At 36.9% G+C, this 23,209-nt stretch overlaps 1 long non-coding RNA gene across 17 annotated transcripts in view; it reads right to left on the bottom strand.

The window, feature by feature from the left end:
• Positions 1–21,192: 21,192 nt before the first annotated feature.
• LOC116264575 (uncharacterized) overlaps positions 21,193–23,209 on the bottom strand; it is a 46,096-nt gene continuing 44,079 nt past the window's right edge. For 11 of the 17 annotated variants that reach the window (XR_007574977.1, XR_007574980.1, XR_007574972.1 and 8 more), the window contains 3 exons: positions 21,672–21,912; positions 21,492–21,589; positions 21,193–21,400 (listed from right to left, as the gene is read on the bottom strand). This is a non-coding gene — a long non-coding RNA (uncharacterized LOC116264575). Of the gene's footprint in view, positions 21,401–21,491; positions 21,590–21,671; positions 21,916–23,209 lie in introns of all 17 variants that reach the window. The other 6 variants (XR_007574993.1, XR_007575003.1, XR_007575000.1 and 3 more) reach the window with 4 other exon arrangements.

The following is a 23,209-nucleotide window of genomic DNA, read 5'->3' as shown; positions in this document are numbered from 1 at the left end:
ATATCGTACTACACTTAGTAATGTCAACATAAAATTAAATATTACATCGAGATAAACTAAAATAAGGTAAACTATAAGGGTCTTTACTTCTTGTTTTGCCTTAAGTATGCTTAAGAATATAAATGGTTTGAGTTCAAAAGTTCCAAATGCACCGAAAACAAATTGGATTAGTGTGATTTTCTACCATGCAGAAAGCGGAATCTTTAAAACAATATTCCAACCGCTCGGGTACTCCTTTATAGCATATATTTATTTCAATCTGGTCAATTTGAGAGTTGTTGGTCGATGGACAAGATCGATCATTGTGCTAAAATAAACCATATTGTTCATCAACATAATGTCACTTAAATATTGAATTTGGCTCAGTCTATCATGAAGGATACATTTGATGCTAAATTTGAGGAAAAACCATACAACTAAGTTTCAAAATAATAACTGGCCTGTGTAGAATTTGAGATTTGGTTGCGTAAAAGACCACAACATAAAATATTTAAATAGAATAATCTACCCTGAAATTCCTATTAACCTGATTTTCAAATTATATGGATGTAAAAAGACCAAATATAAATGAACTAAATACACATGAAATCAGACATGACACAGCCATAAATGGAAAAGGGCCCAAATTAATACAAAACCGACCAGCTGCCTTAAGGACATTTTGGTAATTTACTTTGATACCTTAATGCCATGCGCATAGGCGACAACCAAAGTAGTCTAGTTGAAACAAATGTAATATTTGACCCAACAAAAGGAATTATGGTTATTGGCAAAAGAACATAATTTTTGTGTGAGTAGGGTCTGACCTATGGCCTCAAAGAATGCCAAAGCTTCCACCCAATCTGTCGAGCCAATTCAAGCTCGACCTGAACTTGATTCTCAGAACTCGACTCATTTAGAAACGAGTCAAGCTTGCGTTCAAATGTATGTTCGAAATGTCCAGTGAGTCGAGTTCTAGTTGCAAGAACTTGACACAACTCGACTACATAATGAATGCTGAACTATAATAAGAGAAATAGTTAAATTTTTTTTTAACTATTTTTCATGTAAACTTTAGAAAATTTACATGTAAACTTTAGAAAATTTCTATATAAAAATTTTGAAAAATGATACGTTCGGCCTAGTTAAAATTTAGAAACCTTAATTCGGCCTCCCTCATGAAAAATTTTTGTCTCCGCCCTTGTTGGGCAGAAAAGATTAAACAGATTACTCGATGTAATGCATCAAAATTCAAGTAGTGTATTGGGAGATAGCCTCCAAATCTGAACAGAAAATTGCAGAAATCTTGCATATATAAATCCCTTCTGGACACGAGCCAAAAACGACTTTTTTTGACCCAACCTAGTCTACTCATATTTCAATGTATGAGTGGCTAGATGGGTCTACTTGTGTTGCATTACGCTATTACAAATCATAAGATCTCTCATTAGTCATTACTAGTTATTAAGATAAGAAATATCCGGAAATTGATTTTAGATGTGCCTTTGATTAGTTAGCAATCTCTAATAAAAAGGGTTTGCGAGTTAGATTCCCTGCACTGTCCTCCTCATGGGGCATGATCATGATATATCACATCACAATTGAGGGCATATTGCTAGTGATTTTTCCTTGCATTCATTTTAGTCAGGCGCATTTCTGCAGCTTCTACCGTAATAAAAACCAGTGTCCTGCAAAAATGTAGTTGAATGTTGGTGCCACCTCCATGTACCATACATAATTAATTTATCTTCTATTTTCTAATATTTTTTTTTTATTTTTTTAAAACTTTTATACGCTTTTCATTTTCATAAGTTTAATTATTTGGAATCGGTTCATTTCATTCGATTTCTGATTTTCTATTGATTATATGGACAAGTCTCTAATACATCTTTAATCAGAAATGATTCTGATTCACATTCGATTCACCTATTCTGAATCATCACTTTCCAATCCCATCAAAAACAGACTTTGATAACATTGGTAAAAACAAGTGAACAGTTGTATTCATTGAGTATTTATAATAGAAATTAAATAAAGAAAAAGAATACGATTATATATGGACAAAAGTGATAAGGAAGATTGGAAAATTTTGCCCCCTCACCAATGTGAAAGCAAGTGGGCAGTGCCTTTCATGGAATGTTGACCATAATAATCAAGTAATTGAAACAAAGTAAAATTATATATGGAGAAAAATGAAAATGAAGATTGGAGAATCCTCTTCTTCCTTATTTACATAGAATTGTTTCAGGGAACTGGTGCATCTCTCAGCCTTGGGGAAATCTATCCAATTCCCTATTATATTATTGTTGATATTGTTTTTGCTATTCAAGGGGTTGAGAGCATTGTCGTAAAATCACTGAGAATTGGCCTGAATAGGTGGATTTGAATCAAATTGTTCCCTTCCCTATTAGATTCAGGAGATGATTCTTTTTCACTATAACTTAACAAGGGTCGATCAGTTTTTATTTCGAATTCTTTGTAATACCAATCTATTATAAAAGGAAGATACAAATATGCAAGTTGAAACATAGAAGAAATGTTATTTGTACTTATATATATATATATATATATATATATATACTTTTTATTTTTTATTTAACGTATCACGGTTATACCCTATCGTATGTTCCCGTCCATTGGAGAAAGCTAGCCCTCCTTGCTAGACCTTTTCATCTCAAACCAAAAAACTTTTTAATAAAAATATTTTTTGTTTAGGTCATAAATAGTAAAATGCTTACATAGTTCTGAAGGATGTAATATGTTATTTTAAGTACTTTACAAAAAAAAAACATTTGAAGAGTCCACATGGTTTTACTTTAGTGTCTTTTCCAGGCTCGTGCGGGCAACAGCCTACATCAGCCCACATTTGCCTCCGCTACTGCTATAATTATATTATAACACTAATATTTGATTAACTATCGTGTACTTTTTTGGTGAATTTTGAAATTGAAGCGATCTTGACCATTCCCATACAGTTCTCCATTGAAACCATTCCCATACAATTGTAACCTCCACCTGATCAATTGTAGAGTACAGCTCATAAAGAAATCCTTCGGCCTTTCACCGCACACCACGAATGCATTTCGATATCATGGACAGTTTATCTGGTCATCCCCGCCCTATAATGCATTGGGTGGCCATAATTGGACCCCACTCACCTGGTTTTCTTTCGAGAGTGCACGGTGAAAGGAATGGGTGTTTGGGTGGCTAGTGATGCATTAGCAATGGGGCGAGTGGGTTAAATAGGTGTTGGGGGCCAACCGATAGCCAGCATGATGGAAGAAAGGAACCGGTAGGAGAGGCTGGAGCCCCCCCTAATCGTCTACATGAGTGGACACTCGTTTTTGCGTGAGAATCAAGAGAAGGGAGGTGGTGGAGGCACATGTACATGTTTTTTTTTTTCACTCTCTTTTTTGTCTTTGTGAAATTTTTTGTTTATTTGACTTAGCCAGGCTGGGTAGCATTTTTGTGGAAAGATATTCTTTTTTGAATCCGTCTTAAATTTTATGTATTTATATATTTATTTATATAAAAAAAGTATTTCATCTTATACTTTGTTTAGATAAATAAATAAATACATGCATACATAAAATTTAAGAGGGAGGAAGAGAGAATGGGGGTTCCACTAAGAAGATCTCCCCACTAAAATGCTACCCAGCCTGGCTCAGTCAAATGAAACAAAAACTTTTGCAAAGAATAAAGAGAGTGAAGAAAATTAAAAAAAAAAAAAGCATCTCATTTAGCCTCCTCTTGGTGCTCACATTAAAACGCGTGTCCACTCATGTAGACGGCCAGCCCAGGCTCGAGTGCTGGCCCCTTCTACCGGTTCCCTTCCTTCCTCCCCTAGCTATCAGTTGGAACCCCGAACCTACTTAGCCCACTCCCCCTTTGCTAACGCATCACCAGCCATGCAAACACCCATTCCTTCCAACGTGCCATCTCCAAATAAAACCATGCGAACTAGGGGATCAAGAGTAAGATATGACAAATGAAAACATCATTAAAAGATGATGATATTTTTATTTCTACTTTGACAGCAAGGAACATGAATTCAAAACATGACATACAGATATCAGAAAAAGCAGATATGGTAAAGTATAGATTCAAATTTTGATCCACATCGACATTTCTATATGTTAATGCAAGCAAAAAACAACGGCGAAAGATGGGCACGTTAATTGCCTGCAAATCATAAACCAATTTGTAAAAGCGAATTAGAAATAATAGATGAGAACTGAATGAGAATGTAAGTTTTTTCTTCTTATATATGCGATGCATGAGGACCTCTTCTAGTTAAATGTGGTTTTGTTCTTTCTCTTGTCCTCTCTTCCTCTTGGTCAAGTAAAAAAGAACAGGATTGCTGAGCTTAGATAGGCCCTATTCTGCACCCCGCTTGAGTTTTGAACTCTTGACCTCCCTTGAAAGTTGAACTAACTAGGTGAGTGGTTCTCTTATTTCGTTCTTGATCCAAACGTTAATTCCAATAGAGATGCAGATATTGCACAAATGGGTTCAGATCAGGTTAGCCTGTACCAAAGTGAAATGAAATTCACAAAAAATATACATCTGGCTCTCGTTCAAACAAGTTAGAAAGATCCATTTTTTGAGTTTTTGCTATGTGATATGGCATAATTCTTCATTTTCAATCGATTTTGCATTTTTTTTCTCAATTTTTTAAGCTTTTAGGTTGTACTGTTTGGAAAACTTGGTTGAATTTCACAAATCATAGTTTTTTAACAATAATTTGAGACCTGGTTGAAGTGTTTAGGCAACGAGTGTGAAAGAAAAACCAAAGTTTTGTTTTGTGGGAGGGTTAGGGGGCATAAGTTATTCACACCCATTTAAATATACATATTATTTACTTAATTATTATGGTGAAGACACCACGAATTTTGTACCAGCCCCTTGCTTTCACATCGACGAGAGGGAAGAGTTTCCAGTCTTTCTTATAATTTTTCTTCGTATGTAATTTATTTTTTTCTTCATTTAACTTCTATTACAAATACTCCATAAGTAGTATCGGTCACTGGTTTTGACGTACATTGATGGAGAAAGGATTTTCTCAATCTCCTCCTATATATAATTCTACTTTTTATTTTAATTAATTTCGATGATGAACACTATATGAAAGGTACTGCCTACTAAACAGGAGTATGAGGTTAGAGGTTTGCTCCTCCGTATGGAAGAAATAATGTGGAAGCAAAGGTGTCGGGTTAGATGGCTCATAGAGGGGGACAAAAACATAGCTTTCTTTCATATCATGGCCAACGGCTAAGCGGTATATAAGGTTCATCGAAGTTGATTGGGAAACACATACAGAGGAAGCCAATATCTTGAAGGCTTGTACCTCTCATTTTCAGCAGCTTTTGGGGTCTGATGTAGCTTCTGGAGAACTGTTTGTAGGTATAGTAGATGGCGACATGGTTACCGATGAAGAAAACCAGTGGTTGTTAGGACCAATCATGAGAGAGGAGAAAGCAATGGCGGTCAAGAATCTTGACAAGGATAGTGTTACTGGCCCAGATGGTTTCCCGAACTACAAGGATAGTGTTACTAGCCCAGATGGTTTCCCGAACTATTTCTACAAGGATTGTTGGAGCATCATAGAAAATGATGTGGTTGAAACTTGTTGGAAGTGTTAACCACAACATGATTTGCTTGATAGCAAAAAAACCGAATGCCATCAGAGTTAAGGATTACAGGCCAATATCCTTATGCAACACCATTTATATGATTATTGCAAAATACTAGTTATCAGGATGAGGGATGTCGTCATGTGACTGGTTCAAAGGAACCAAGTTGTTTTCTCTAAAGGGAGGCAAATTCAAGACAACATTTTATGGGAAAATGAGATCGCTAATTCAAAAGATTTTTGGTCGAAAGGGGGTTGCTTTCTTAAGTTGGAACTCTCAAAGGCTTATGATAGAACTTGGAAATTTTTGCAGAAAAGCATGCATGTGTTGAGCTTTCACCCCACATGGACAGAGTTAGTGATAAAATGTGTTTCTTCAGTGTCGTACGAGATGGTGATTAATGGTCGCTTGGGGGACAAGTTCATTGCTTCTAAAGGACTCAGACAGGGGGACCCGATGTTTCATACCTTTTTATTCTAGTTATGGAAATCTTCAATCGTCATATTCAAGTGGAGGTCCGCAACAAGAACATCCAAATTCCCAAGATCCGGAATGTTTCTCAGGAGACATGAGCAGTTATGTATGCAGACGATGTTCTCATGGTTTCTAAGGCTTCCACAAGCTCCTTAAAGAGATCCTAGAGCAATTTGAGAAGTTCGCCGGTATGAAAGTGAACAAAGAAAAATTTGTTGTATTCCTGGACAAAACTTTGGATTGTAGGGTAGAGGATCTAGGGAACATGCTTCAATGGACGATGGGCTCTCTTCCAGTTGAATATCTTGGAGTACCCTCCCCCACTATTGGATGACGGTCTGAAGTCTTCCTCGTAGAATTAATAAAAAACTTGAAAACATATGCAAGAGATTCCTTTGGAATGATGGTGAGTCTACTTGGCATATCTACCACATCAGTTGGGCTAGACTATGTAACTCATATGATCTTGCGGGCATTGGCCTACACAAAGTGGAGGACTTGAACCACGTGTTGTTGGCTTGTAGGTGTAGCATACTCTTGATGGATGATGGCGTCTGGGCCAAAGTGTACAAGGATAAGTACCTCCAAAAGAATAGTCTTGGGGATGGCAGCCGTTGTCGTTTCTGGCTCGATCCTTGGCAGGGTAGCCCACTTATCCAGCATATTAGTGGGGATAGTTTGGTTAATATTGCGAGAGAACTCAATATCTCGATTAAAAATAAAGTGCTCTTGAGCAAGGGGGCACAAATGTTGTTGAGGATGTGTGCATAGGCTTCATTGGCAACATAGACTCTATCCCTCTATCTAATGAAGCTGACCAGGTGTTTGGACAGACAACCATCAATCTTGTATTGAAGTTGGAGACATTCTTGATCATACTAGGGGAGCCAAGGAGAGAGAGAGAGATAAAGGAAATATATTTGGCAAGGAAATGCTTCATCTAGTACATACTGGTTCAGCTTCCTTGCAAGCGAGGGCAGACTACCCACTTTAGACAGAATCAAGAAACTAGGTTTCCAACTTGATAACAGTTGCTTTTTTTGTAGGAAAGCTGAATAAACTAATGAACATATTATCCTCCATTGCTAGGTAGCCAGAGAATTTGGGAATGGATCTTGGCCAAGTTCGGTGTCATCTAGTCACCCACTCGTAATTTCTAGTTTGAAATCAAACGATGGATGCATAGGAAGGTGCATGACGGGTGGCTGAGGATGTGTTGGAGAATCACATTCTCTATTATGTGCTGGCAAATTTGGTGGCATTGCAATAAGCTGATGCATGAAGACAAATCTAGTGCAGCCATTAATATTAAAGAAGAAGTATGGTCGACATGTGAGGCGACTTTCTTGGGTATCAAAGGGACCAAGGAAATGGAAGGCACTGTCCGTACTTGGGTTCTTGGGTATCAAAGGGACCAAGGAAACGGAAGGCACTGTCCGTACTTGAGCCATTTCCAATCTTATGTGTTCTGCCAGGCGTAGAGAACCTTCTAAGATGCTTTTTTTTGAGGTCATACAAGTCGAAATTGCTGGGAAGTTGAGGGTTGCTGGGAACTCTTATTTCAGTGACGGAGCTAATGGTATGGCTATATTGTTGAGCCCAAGGGGCAGGGTACTCGCTGGTGAGCTGGAGAAGATGGAAAAGTTGTTCAGGTATCCTAAGGAGTATGGCGGTTGTGTTACTATTTGCACTAGGATCGAAGCCGTTGTCTGGAGGATACAACAACATTATGACAACAGTAGAATATGGTCAGAGTTCCACATGCTTGTCAATGATTTCCACTACAATGTCAATATTGAAAGGGATCATCCTACGGCTGATTTTGGATCCTTCATTACTTCCTACGTCAAGGAGTGGAGGGACGTTTGTTTCTATGCTGGCTAACCCACACTGATTTTTAGTTTTTTCTTGTATCTAGTGTTATGACAATTGTTTTTCGGAATAGCTGAGTCAGCCTTTGGTTATACTGTGCTGAAGGATAGTAGTTTTTTCTTTGTTATCCTTTCCCTTTTTTTGTATAGCTCATTTTGTTTAATAAATGGATCGATTCTAAGTAATTAAATAAAGAAAACACTTAAAAGTCTATAAAAAGTTAGAAACATAAAAATACATAAAATAAAATATATAGGGCACTGGGTATAGATATATTTATATGGGACAATAAAACAGTAGGGACGGGCTCCTATCAATAAGATGCAGAAATGTACTTTTGAACTGTCTGGCATGAGGTTGTTTTATGAATCTGCCTTAAATATTGGAGAAGATTCATGAAAAAATTATTCAAGTGGCTCATAAATTTAACTCAATTTTTTAGTAAGATTCATAAAACATTCGCACAATGTTCCTTATGCAAACGAGTCGTAAGCTCTGTTAATGGTCCCAAAGCTGAGAGCCAATGCCCTAGGTTTCTTCTTTGCTTATATCTCTGCCAAAATCTATCTCAATGCCCCGCTTACCCCATGTGACACGCATCATTTTTTTGTTCTTTTTTTTTGTTTTTTAACTTTTAGTTAGCTTTTATATGTTTTTTTCTTATTATTACTATTTTTTTGGAATCGGTCCATTTGATTCAATTTCTGATTTTGTTTTAGTTATATGAACAAGAGTTTATTAGTTCACTTCATACCCAATCATGTGAAAACAAGTGGGCTATACTTTTCAACTAGTCTTCATCATATAAATTAATAATTGGAGAAATAAAATTATATATGGAGAAAAACGATGAAGAAGATTGAATCAAAATCCCATCCTCATCAATGTAAAAACCAGTGTTATTAAAAACAGTGAATCGGCCAATTCGAATCAAATCAGTTCTTTACCAGTTCGCTGAACGCCAACTCAATGCCCATGAAAAATCTGGCGATTTTCGTATGGATCTGCCGCTCCACCTTATATATGTATTGATTGAAGGATGACCAAAAGTTGTACAAATGGCCCTTCAACCTTTTTTTTTATTAGAATAGAGTGTACAAGAAGTTTTAATTTTTTTAATTGCACCTTAAATAACAACTCGTTTTGATTGCTACTAAAAAAAATGTTGCTAGCAGGTGCAGAATCGCCATTAAATGAGTTCATTGTGTGTGTGTGTGTGTTTTTTTTAGTTTTTTAAAATTTTACTTCTTTTCCTGACCGATTTTTTAATTGTTTAATTTTTATATCTAAATAAATCTTTAATTAATTCTTATTCACAAACTATTCGGATTCGATTCACCGGTTCATAGAATCATTTAGCTTTCAGATTTAAAATTTGAACACATTGCTAAAACCAAGTGAACTATTGTTTCATCAAGTATTTATAATAAAAATTAAATAAAGAAAAAAATATAATTATATATAGAGAAAAATGGTAAGGAAGATTGTAAAATTTTGCCCTCACCAATGTGAAGGTAAGTGGGCGGTACTTTTCAAGGAATGTTGACCATAATAATTAAATAATTGAAAAAAAAATAAAACGCATATAGGGAGGAAAATGATGAGGAAGATTGGAGAATCCTCTCTTTCCTTATCAGCCTAAAGATTATTTCAAGTAATTGGTTCATCTCTCACTTATTGAATCCATTTAATTCTTATATATTATTCTGGAGGGAGGGGGATAGCAAGCAGTCAGTCTCGGTTTCAAACTTTTGTAGCATCAACTTTTTGTACTGCAAAAAATAATAAAGTATCGTGGTGTTTAACCCTATACAACAAAAGTAGGTCGTCCTGAACCCTAAGAGGATTGAGATCGGAGAAGTGAAGGTTTGGGCATTCACTCGATTCCATGACATACTCTTTTAGGAAATTTTTAGTGAGAGATATTGTAATGAGCTTTTTGAGTGGGTTGAAAATTGTTTCTCAAATATGTTTTCGATTTGCTTCTCAGTTTTTACTTTCATGTCTTCTATTTTTTATTTTTAATGCCCCAAATGCAAGAAACCAACATATCCCCTAGAGAGAGAGAGAGAGAGAGAGAGAGAGAGAGAGATTATAAGCCTCTTAGGACAGGGACTAGAAATGGGGATCTTTTCAAGAGTTTCCTGCAAATGGTTTCTGAAAATTACACCACCATAAACGATTTAGAACCACAAGAAGAATAATCTGCTAAATTCCATCCAGTTAGATTATTAACCATGTTCATAAAATTAGTTCAGAAGCAACATCAATTTTGAAAGGTTCCTACTTCCAACCCTTCCAGTATTTCATTATGGATTGATGCCCCTGAGAAAGGAAGAAAATGAAAAGAAAAGGTCACTGAGAAAAATCTTATCCAATCAACAAAAACCAAATTTTTCAAAATATGATCATTTCGGGGTCACTGTTCAGAGGAGTGCTTAAGGGAAAAAAACAGATGAAATATATTGGGTTGCTTGCCTTCCGATGAGGGCTTTTCTTTTGGGGGGACTGTATTCGGTATCTTGTGTTGGTGCTTCCCTGTCACTAAAAATTTATATATATATATATATAGAGAGAGAGAGAGCATGAAGGCGAGACTTTTTTTTCTTGAAAAAACGTCACCAGATTGGCTTGTTAAAAAAGGGTAAAATTCAAAAAAGAAAAGACTAGAGAGCTGAAGGCTTCTAACTTTTTGTCCTCAAAATGTTTTTCTGTGTACACAAAAAGATGTTTTACTTGGGCTTTTCGAGCCTATCAGACTGCCCCTGCAGATTGATGCTTATTGAGATATCCTTTATCATCATCATCTTGGGCAAAAACATGTAGCATGTGATTCTTTGACGTTATGCGGTGACGAACAAACTGGAGGAAGAAAAGAAAGATTGGATTTGATTTTCTTTTTTTTTTGTTTTCATTCGAACAAGTAGAAAAAGCATTTTCCTTTCTTGAGGCGATGAGTATGGAGATTGGATTAAAAAAGCTCCTCTTTCCTTGCACTCTTTTCTTCTCTATTCACATTCGTTCTTTGATGCCAGCTGTTGACTAGTTTTACGTAGCAAAGGAAGAAAAGAAAGTGTGCAAGCCACCATCTCCTTCTCCTGCTTCCTCCTCTTAGCTTTTCTTCCCAATCCAAAATCGTCAGCTCCCCATCAAAGCAGCCACGTCCTCCCTCTCCGACGATGACTCCCATAATCGTCAGCTACCCACGCTAGCAATCGGATTTGCAAACATAACGGGTTACTCCGTCATATCTGGCCTCATGACGGGGATGGAGCCCTTTTGCGGCCAGGCCTACGACAAGCAGCAATGGAAGCTTCTGTACAGCTCTGTGGGGTGGTCTGCTCCGATGGCCATGCTGACTTGCGTGTCAGTGTGCTTGGAGTGTTGGTGGTACGAAATCATGGTGGTGCTCTGTAGGCTGCTGGCAAACCCAAAGGAGGCGACCGTGGTGAGACTATTTTCGTCCTCGCCGCACCATAAAAAAACCACAGAGACCATCACCTCCTTTGGGTCCGCCAGCAGCTCGCAGAGCACCACCATGATTTCATACCACCACCACTCCAAGCAGACTCAAGTCGGCACGGCCAACCGGAGCAGCCCACCCCACCCGCAGAGCAGTCCATAAGCTTCCATTGCTGCGTGTGGTAGGCCTGGCCGCACAAGGGCTCCATCCCCGTCACCAGGCCAGATATGACAGAGTAACCGGTTATGTTTGCAAATCCGATTGCTAGCGAGGGGAGCTGATGATTATGGGAGTCATCGTGGTCGGAGAGGGGGGACGTGGCTTTGATGGGGAGTTGACGATTTTCTGGGGTGCGAAAAGGTAAGAGGATGAAGCTTCCCCTCCTTGCTTGACCTTTCCATCTCAAACCAAAAAACTTTTTAAATAAAATATTTTTTGTTCAAGTCATAAATTGTAAAAAGCTTACATTGTTCTGGAGGATGTAATATGTTATTTTTAGTACTTTACAAACAAAAAGCATTTTAAGAGTCCGCATGGTTTTACTTTAGTGCCTTCTCAAGGGCTCGTGTGGGCAACAGCCTACATCACAACACAGTTGCCTCCGCTACTGCTCTAATTATATTATAACACTAATATTTGGTCAACTATCTTGTATTTTTGGTGAATTTTGAAGTTAAAGTGAACTTAACCATTCCCATACAGTTTTCTAGTGGAACCATTCACATAAGTATCACCTGATCAATTGCAGAGCACTGTTGATAAAGAAATCCTTTGGCCTTTTTACAACACACCACCAATGCATTTCGAGTCTGCGATGCTATGGACAGTTTTTTTCGTTGTGTTTGCCCGATAATACATTGGGTGGCCGTGATTGGATGAAACTTAAAATGACTCGTTGCCTTCAACTTATTTAATATACATATATATACTTCTATTCAGCAGTTTTGTTCATTTCCAACCTTTCTGACCCCGCTTGCCTAATTTTCTTTCAAGTCGACACAGTAGAAGCAAGGCGTGTTTGTGTGGTTAATGATGCATTAGCAATGGGAAGAGTCGGTTAAATTGTTATTGGGGGCCAACCGATAGCCAGTGGAAGGATAGAACGGAACCGGTACAGGGTACTGGAGCCCAGCTTAATCGTTTACATGAGTAGACACGTCTTTTTATGTGAGCACCAAGAGAGGGAAATGGGGGCACATGTAAATGTTTTTTGACTGAGCTAGACTATGTTGCACTTTGGTGGAAAGATATTCTTTTTCAAATCCCCTTCCCTCCTCCTCCGACTTAAATTTTATGCATTTATATATAAAAAAAAAATTCTTCCCATGCTTCTTTTTAAAAAAAATACATAAAATTTAAGTCTAAGGACGAAAGACGGGAGATTCTAATAAAAAGATCTTCCCATCAAAACGCTACCCAGCCTGGCTCAGTCAAATAAACAAACACTTCTAGAAACAAAAAAGAGAGGGAGGAAAAAAAACCAAAAAAAAAAAATTCTTTAGCCTCTTTTTGGTGCTCACATTAAAACGTGTGTAGGGTCATGTAGACGGATAACTCTCCGACTCGAGTGCTGGCCCTATCTACCGGTTCTCTTCCTTTCTCCCCCTAGTCATCGGTTGAGACACCAAACCTACTTAGCCCACTCTCCCTTTGCTAATGCATCACCAGCCATGCAAACACCCATTCCTTTGAACGTGCTGTCTCGAAAGAAAATCATACGAACTAGGGGATCGAAAGTAAAGTATGACAAATGACAACATCATTTAAAGATAATGATATGTTTATTTCTACTTTGACAGCAAGGAACAAGAATTGAAAACATGACATACAGAAATCTGAAAAAGCAGAGATATGGTGAAGTATAGATTCAAATTTTGGTCCACATCACATTTCTATATGTTAATGCAAGCAAAAAACAACGGGGAAAGATGGGCATGTTAATTGCCGGCAAATCATATACCAATTTGTAAAACGAAGTAGACATAATAGATGAGAACTGAATGAGAATGTAACTTTTTTCTTCTTATATATGCGATTCATGAGGACCTCTTCTAGTTAAATGTGGTTTCGTTCTTTCTCTTGGTCAAGCAAAAAAGAAGAGGATTGCTGAGCTTAGATAGGCCCTATTCTGCAGCAGCATGGGTTTTGAACTCTTGACCTCCCTTGAAGTTGAACTAAGTAGGTGAATGGTGCTCTTATTTGGTTCTTGATCCAAACGTTAAATCCAATAGAGATGCAGATATTGCACAAATGGGTCCAGATCAGGTTAGCCCTGTACCAACGTGAACGAAATGAAATTCACAAAAAATATATATCTGGCTCTGGTTCAAACAGATTAGAAAGATCCATTTATTGAGTTTTTGGTCATGAAAATGGATATCTTTCCCGAAAAGGGAGCAGACCAACATTGGGTTGGTATTCAGATATTGCGACTTTTCTTCACTTGTATGTGATATGGCATAATTCTTCATTTTCAATCGATTTTGCACTTTTTTTTTTCTCAAAATTTTAAAGCTTTTAGGTAGTACTCTTTGGAGAACTAGGTTTAATTTCACAAATCAAAGTATTTTGACAACAATTTCAGACCTGGTTGAAGTGTTTAGGCAACGAGTGTGAAAAAAAACCAAACTTCTTTTTTTGGAGAGGGTTAGGGCGCATAAGTTATTCACACCTATTTAAATATATATATTATTTACTTAATTATTATGGCGAAGACTCAACGAAGAATGTACCACGACTTGCTTTCACATCGACGAGAGGAAAGACTTTCCAGTCTTCTTTATAATTTTCCTTTGTATATAATTTTATTTTTTTCTTCATTTCATTTCCATTATAAATACTCCTTAAACAGTATCGGTCACTGGTTTTGACGTACATTGATGGAGAAAGGATTTTTTCAATCTTCTCGGTCGTTTTCCTCCTATATATAATTCCACTTTTCGTTTTAATTAATTTCTATGATGAACACTATATGAAAGGTACTGCCCACTTGTTTTCACATGGTTTTCACATGGTTTGATCAATCAAATGGATCGATTCGAGGTAATTAAATAAAAAAAACACTTGAAAGTCTACAAAAAGTTAGAAAAATAAAAATACATAAAAAGTAGATTATATAGGGCACATGGTATAAATATGTTTTTATGTGACGACAGAGCAGTAATAGGAACGGGTTGCATGTCAATAAGATGCAGAAAGGTACCTTGAACTATCTGGCATGAGGTTGTAAGATTCATTAAAAAATTATTCAAGTAGTTCATAAATTTAACTCAATAATTGAGTAAGATTCATAAAACACTCGCACAATATTCCTCATGCTAACGAGTCATTAAGTTTCATTGATGGTCTCAAAGCTGAGAGCCAATGCCTTAGGTTTCATCTTTGCCTATATCTCTGCCAAAATCTATTTCAATGCCCAGCTTACCCCATATGAGACACATCATTTTTTTGTTCACTTTTTAAAATTTTTTTGTTTATTTACTTTTGATAAGCTTTTCTATGTTTTCCTTTTTCTTATTATTATTATTTTTTTAGAATCGGTCCATTTGATTCAATTTCTGATTTTGTTTTAGTTATATGAACAAGAGTTTGTTAGTTCACTTCATACCCAATCATGTGAAAACAAGTGGGCAATACTTTTCAACTAGTCTTTATCATATAAATTAATAATTGGAGAAATAAAATTATATATGGAGAAAAACGATGAAGAAGATTGTATCAAAATTCGGTCCTCTATCATTGTAAAATCCAGTGTTATTAAAATCGGTGAATCGGCCAATTCGAATCAAATCGGCTCTTTACCAGTTCGCTGAAGGCCAACTCAATGCCCACGAAAAATCTGGCGATTTTCATATGGATCCGCCGCTCCACCTGGATAGAAGGACGACCAAAAGTTATACAAATAGCCCTTCAACCTCTTTTTCTATTAAAATAGAGCATACAATAAGTTTTAATTTATTTCGTTGCACCTTAAATCATAACTCGTTTTGATTGCTACTAAAAAAGATGTCGCTAGCAGGTGCAGATTCGCCATTAAATGAGTTCATTGTGTTCTTTTTATTTTTAGTTTTTAAAAATTTTTCTTCTTCTCCCCACTGATTTTTCAATTGTTTAATTTTTATATCTAAATAAATCTTTAATTAATTCTTATTCACAAATGATTCGGATTCGATTCACCGGTTCATAGAATCATTTAGCTTTCAGATTCAAAATTTGAAGACATTGCTAAAAAAAGTGTTCCATCAAGTATTTATAATAAAAATTAAATAAAGAAAAAGAATATATTATATATAGAGAAAAATGGTAAGGAAGATTGTAAAATTTTGCCCTCACCAATGTGAAGGCAAGTGGGCGGTACATTTCATGGAATGTTGACCATAATAATTAAATAATTGAAAAAAAATAAAATGTATATAGGGAGGAAAATGATGAGGAAGATTGGAGAATCCTCTCCTTCCTTATCAGCCTAAAGATTATTTCAAGTAATTGGTTCATCTCTTACTTAGTGAATCCATTTAATTCTTATATATTATTTTCGAGGGGGGGGCCAGCAAGCAGTCAGTCTCGGTTTCAAACTTTTGTAGCATCAACTTTTTGTACTGCAAAAAATAATGAGGTACCGATATGAAAGTTGAGTTAATGAGGTACCGATATGAAAGTTGAGTTAAAGTGGTGGTGTTAACCTATACAACAAAAGTATGTCGTCCTCATTGGGAAAGGTTTGGCCCTTCATTCCATTCAATGACATACTCTCTTAGGAAATTTTTAGTGAGAGATGTTGTAATGAGGTTTTACAGTGGGTTGAAAATTGTTTCTCAAATATGTTTTTGATTTGCTTCTCAGTTTTTAGTTTATCGTTATTTTTTATTATCTTTTTCATAAAGTACTTATGCTTTCATGTCTTCTATTTTTTATTTTTAATGCCCCAAATGCAAGAACCCAACATATCCCCTAGAGAGAGAGAGAGAGAGAGAGAGAGAGAGAGAGAAGAGGTTGTAAGCCTCTTAGGACAGGGACTAGAAATGGGGATCTTTTCAAGAGTTTCCTACAAATGGTTTCTGGAAATTACACCACCACAAACGATTTAGAACCACAAGAAGAATAATCTGCTAAATTCCATCCAGTTTGATTATTAACCATGTTCATAAAATTAGTTCAGAAGCAACATCAATTTTGAAAGGTTCCTACTTCCAACCCTTCCAGTATTTCATTGCGGATTGATGCTCCTGAGACAACAAAAACCAAATTTTTCAAAATATGATCATTTTGGGGTCACTGTTTCCAGTCCAGGGGAGTAGTGCTTAAGGTAATAATATTGGGTTGCTTGCTTTCTGGGGAGGGTTTTTCTTTCGGGGGGATTGTATTTGATATCTTGTGTTGGTGCTTCTCTGTCATATATATATATATATATATATATATATAGAGAGAGAGAGAGAGAGAATGAAGGCAAGACTTTTTTTCCTTGGAAAAACGTCACCAGTTTGGCTTGTTAAAAAAGGGTAAAATTCAAAAAGGAAAAGACTAGAGAGCTGAAGGGTTCTAACTTTTTGTCCTCAAAATGTTTTTCTGTGTACACAAAAAGATGTTTTACTCGGACTTTTCAAGCCTAGATTGATGCTTATTGAAATATCCTTCATCATCATCATCTTGGGCAAAAACATGTAGCATGTGATTCTTTGACGTTATGCGGTGACGAACAAACTGGAGGAAGAAAAGAAAGATTGGATTTGATTTTTTTTTTGGTTTCCATTCATACAAGTAGAAAAAACATTTTCCTTTCTTGAGGCGATGAGTATGGAGGAAGGAGCGGGGGTGGTGGGCATGAACGGTGGCAGATTAATTTGAGTTTTGGCCGTGAAGAAAAACAGTACACGAATTTCGGGTTTGCTTTTAGTAAATGCCTGTTGCTTGTTACTTGTCCGTGCAGGTTTTGGAAAGTGGGCTCGTCATGGATATGATAATGGGGATTGGGATGAGGGTGTGAGTTGATTAGGGGAAAAGGATTAAGCAGTTCTGACTTTCTTAGTAAGGTAAGGTAAGGAGGAGGAGGAGCCACTATGAATATGCTCCTTCTCCCTTCCCCTTTAAGACCATTTCAAATTCCGCTCCTCTTTCCTTGCATTCTTTTCTTCTCTCTTCACATTCACATTCTTTGATGCCAGCTGTTGACTAGTTTTACGTAGCAGATGAAGAAAAGAAAATGTGCAAGCCACCATCTCCTCCTCCAGCTTCCTCCTCTTACCTTTTCTTCAGAGACTAAAATCATCAGCTCCCCATCAAAGCAGCCACGTCCTCCCTCTCCGACCACGATGACTCCCGTAATCATCAGCTCCCCTCGCTAGCAATCGGATTTGCAAACATAACCGGTTACTCCATCTTATCTTGCCTGGTGATGGGGATGGAGCCCTTCTGCGGCTACGCAGCAATGAAAGCTTATGAACTGCTCTGTGGAGTGGTTTGACTTGCGTGTCAGTGTGCCTAAAGTGGTGGAGGTACGAAATCATGGTGGTGCTCTGCAGGCTGCCGGTGGACCCAAAGGAGGCGACGGTGGCTAGACTGTTTTCATCCTGGCCGCACCACAGAAACCGTCGTACCCTTTGGGTCCGCCAGTAGCCCGCAAAGCACCACCATGATTTCGTACCACCACCACTCTAAGGAGACTGACACGCAAGTCGGCACGGCCATCCTGAGCAGCCTACCCTACCCACTGAGCATTCCAAAAGCTTCCATTGCAGCGTGTCATAGGCCTGGCTGCAGAAGGGCTTCTTCCCCATCGCCAGGCTAGACATGATGGAGTAGCCGGTTATGTTGGCAAATCCGATTGCCAGCGAGGGGAGCTGAGGATTATGGGAGTCATCGTGGTCGGAGAGGGAGGACATGGCTTTGATGGGGAGCTGATGATTTTCGTCTGGGAAGAAAAGGTAAGAGGAGGCAGCTGGAGGAGGAGATGGTGGCCTCCACATTTTCTTCCTCTGCTACCTAAATCTTAGCTTGGTTTTGAGGGAAGAAGGTGTGGAGGGAGAACCGTGAGCATTATATCCCCATGATCAAGATTTTGCGCCGCCTCCTCCCCTTTTTTTCAACCTTTTTTCTCTGCTCCTATGTAAATTTTCAGTTAGTTTCCAAAAATTTTGCATACGACCACCGTCGCTATTCCGTTGCTGGGATCTCTCTCTGGTTTTACCGACAAGCCCGACAGTATCTCTGCATTCCAGCAAGGTCAGCAAATGATTAAAATGCTAATATTTCTTATAGATAGAAGTTACGTATGAGTTTCTTGAAATAGATGGGGACCTGTATTAAATAATGTAAAAGGTGAGCACATATCTATCAGTTGCATTGGGGGAATCGGCTGCACACTTGAATGATAAGTGAATTTCAATCGGTCTCCGATCTCAACAAACAGCATTTGACTCCTCACTTTGTCTTTGGCTTACATGCTGTACTTTTTATTTATATGTGCACATACAACCGATAAAATGAAAAATTCAATCACAAAAATTATGACAAAGGAGCTAAAAAATAAAAGGAATACAAAATAAACTGCAAAAAGCCAACAATCAAAGAGCGACAAAATAAACTAGTCAACAGCTGGCATCGAAGAATGTGAATGTGAAGAGAGAAGAAAAGAATGCAAGGAAAGAGAAGCTGAATTTGAAATGCTCTTAAAGGGGAAGGGAGAAGGTGCATATTCATGGTTAGTAACAAGTAACAGGCATGTACTAAAAGTGAACCCCAAAATCGTGTGCTGTTTTTCTTCACGGCCAAAACTCAATTTAATCCGATCATGCCCACCACCCCTGCTCCATCCTCCATACTCATTGCCTCAAGAAAGGAAAATGCTTTTTCTACGTGTTCGAATCAAAACCAAAAAAGAAAAATCAAGTCAAATCTTTTTTTTCTTCCTCCGGTTTGTTTGTCCCGGGATAACCTCAAACAAATGCCTCATTTTATCAACCGTCAGAAAAAAAAAAAAAAAAAAAAAAAAAAAAAAAGGAAAAAAGAAAACATACAAACTCTGTTGCTTTATAAGACATGGAAATAAAAAAGGCTAAATCCTTTAAAACATTAGTGTCTGGATTACTCAATCTTCACAAACGAGTTAGAGAAGGCAATGTGGATTAACCAATTTTGACTTTAGCGCTACAAATCCAAATCCATGGAGAGTTTGGGTTTTCATTCAAGGAAATCCCATTGCCAAGGTTGAAGACAACTCTATCTTGAACCCATTGCCATCCCCCCAAACGAGTCCCTTTCAAACACGAGACCCTTTACCCTGACTTTTGATAGTCCATATGCCTAAGAATTTATAGACACAAGTTAAAACCCTTTGAATCCACTTAAGATGGAACCCTAAGAGGCTATTTGGAAGTTGGAACACCACGTGACTGTTCTACGAATCTTACTCAAAGATTAGTGTAGATTCATGCAACACTAAAGCTAAGTGTCCATGAATTTGTCCTAAATTTTGTGTTAGGTTCACAAAACACCCACAAAGTGTTCTGTTTGCCAAACGATCTTATGGATTGCTTCATTCATTAGAAACATGGTATTGTCAATTAGTTACTAATTTAAGCTGGGAATACTGTGACAGAAACCATCCCCCTTTCGCAAACTTAATTTCATTATTTTGTATAATTTTGTATACTCAGTAATGATAACAGAAAAGTTCAATATTGCATTGGGATAAACCAAAAGAAGGTAAATAAAGTACACAGATATTGATGATGGGGTGGAATTTTAAATTTATTTTGCGTCTCGCTTTGCTTCAACTACAGATACAATTTTTTGAGTTTGAATGTTTCAAACACTTTTAAAACAGATTGGATTAGCAGAATTACCTGCAATGCAGAAAGACTGAATTTTCATTACTATACACCCCAGCTGCTCAGGCCACTATATATATATATATATATATATATATGTCCATGGTTGTTAATTTGTTAGTTGGCAGTGTAGCGACAAGATGAAATTGTAGCCCAAATGTTTCATAAATAATTATACTAAAATAAATTGTATTGTTCATCAATGTAATGTGAATTTAATATTGAATGTCCCCACCATTCAATGAAGCACACATTTGGAGCCAGTTTTGAGTTAAACAAACTACTAAGTTTCAAAATACATAACAGGCTTATGTAGAATTCGAGTGTTGATATCGTAGAAGATTAACATATAAAATACTATAAATAATTCAGAATAATCTGACCGATTGTTTATTGACTCTCACCAGTCATACTATATTGACTGATCCAATTAATTTGGTTCCCAATGGACTAGCAATATTGTTTTCGTTTTCTTAACTTGGTGAGTGGGCCGTTTAGGCAAGTGAAAACACGATTTTCATGCTGCCAAACTTTGAAGTTGTAAACTTTGCAGGTCGTTGGGAAGATTTAAAGACCCGAGGATTTTGCACCATGTAGAAAACGAGAGCTTTGTCTGGATCATATGAAAAGATCTAGATCTATTTATCTGGATCTGTCATCCAAAGCAACATCCTACTCTTGCTCGTATTCGGAGTCTTAATTTACCTGTTTTCATGTAAACACAAGCTCATGGAATGTTGTTTTTTCAAATTTACAGATGTGGATTCATTATGACTCTGATCTAAGAAAAGATAAAAACGGAACTAATCTAAAAGGTGAAGAACCGGCAAAAGAAAAAAAGTTGTGGCGTCATTTGACAACGATATTATATTAAGTCACAGACTCACACTTGAACTTCCAAAGCACAGTACCTGGGAAATCGTATAAAGTAAACAGAAAGCAGATCTGATTGTAAAATCACACATGCATGCATAAAGAGTGCAAAGATCGTCTGGTCTTCATTATTACAGAACCCTGAACTGAACTTAAGAAAAAGAAGAAAGCGTCATTAAAGTTTCTTCAAAGGCTCCACCTCCACTTTAAAACCAGCTGCTTCAGCCCTTCGTTTAAGAACTTGTAGGTTTGCAGGAATCCGCAGGCAAAAAGACGAAAACCTAAGAAAAAAAAGATCAAAGGTGAAAAGAACCAACAGATAGATAATTAAAAGCCAATGATCATATGAAAACAAAAACCAATAACACATACGGACTATGACGCCCGATAATAATGCATGTCTCCAGCTCATCGTTGCTCAATACCCTTACGATTTGGTCTCCATCTTCTGTTATCCCCATAATGGTTGGCTGGAAAAAATGAAAAACATTACTACGTATTCAATGATAAAAAAATGTAATGTACAAAATGGTTAGCATGAAAACTAGTTACAGTTTTCTCTTCTATCCCCAATTTGACTGCCCGGTTCCGAAGGCGACCATTTAATGCTTCCAGTAATGCTACTCTCTTATCTTTAGGCGCCATACTCCCTCTGTTCTTTCTATGTCGCTCGGGATTCTCTTAGTCTGCCACTCCCTTTATATAACGTCCAGCAGGCTTTTTGCTCACATGCTTCGACCACACAGTCACAGAGATGAGAACTCCGTATGAGTTTTCCTTTTCTTCTTTCAACCTTCTTATGGAGTCAATGTGAACAAGGTTATAAATGGAGGTTTCAGTTTGAGGGCAGTTATGTTCTTCTATATACAACTCACTTATGTTATTTCAAAATGCATGCGATTTTTATGTGCTAAGGTTGGCCTATCTAAATAGAAGAATCAACTATAATGGAAAACGGAAAGCAACTTTTTTATATTGTTAGAAACCGACCAAGATTCTTTTTGTCGACTCGTTACTAAATTAAAGTTGAGATTAATGTGAGAGAAAACCAAAATAAACTTAATTAGATTGCTTTTTTATTCACATGTCTGACTACACTTAGTAATGCCAACATAAAATTAAATATTACATCGAGATCGACTAAAATAAGATAAACCATGTGTTTTTGCTTTCACCTACATTGATGGTGGAGAGGAATGAAATCTATTTCAGTTTTTGTTTTGCTTTAAGTGTACTTAAGAATCCAAATGGTTTGATCAGTTCAAATGTTTCGAATGCATCGAAAACAAATTGGACCAGCGATTTTGAACTATGAAGAGCGAACCATGTGGATTTTATATACAAAAATAGACACAAACAGTGTTCAAAGAAATTTATTTGTATTCACATATTTAACTATAGTGATAATATGTACTTAAATATTACATCGAAGCAAATTTAAATAAGGTAAAGTATAAGCTTTTAATTTACCAATATTGGTCACAATGAGGATTTTGATCAATTTTAATTCTCTTTTTGATACTAATGGTTTGAGTTTGATCAAATGCATTGAAAACAACTTGGATTTTTGGGATTTTCTAAAATGTGGGAAAAGCCAAATCTTCAAAATCATATTCGCACCGTTCAGGTCTTTCTTTATAGCAAATATTTATTTTCAACATTGTCAATTTGTTGGTTGGTGATTTAGAAACAAAATGTTGAAGATTTTTTATCGATAATTACGCAAAAAAAACTCTAATTCTCTTAAGTATAAATGTGGGTACAAAAATTATGGATTTAAGTCCTTTTTGAAATAGACTCAAACTCTAGAGAAAACGCTCTAATTCTTTTTTTTATACTAGACATGTTATTGAGGCAACTACACAAATCTTCAACATTTTTAATGTCCGAAAAAGCAGCAGATGTACTCCTTAGCGGTCACATTGATCGAGCATGCAATGTTGCTGACACTCAAAAATAAAAACCGGCCTCTATTAAGACTTTAGCAAGTCATTGTCTTGTGCTAAAACTTTAGAGAAAACAAAATAAGTAGTCTATTGTTGAGGGCAGTTTTCGTATTAATACAACTACTTTTTTGAGTATTATCAATT

Source organism: Nymphaea colorata, chromosome 1 (genome assembly GCF_008831285.2).
Source record: "Nymphaea colorata isolate Beijing-Zhang1983 chromosome 1, ASM883128v2, whole genome shotgun sequence".
In the NCBI taxonomy this organism is placed as follows: Eukaryota; Viridiplantae; Streptophyta; class Magnoliopsida; order Nymphaeales; family Nymphaeaceae; genus Nymphaea; species Nymphaea colorata.
Note: the sequence above shows the minus strand (reverse complement) of the source record. Positions and strands in the feature narration are given on the sequence as shown.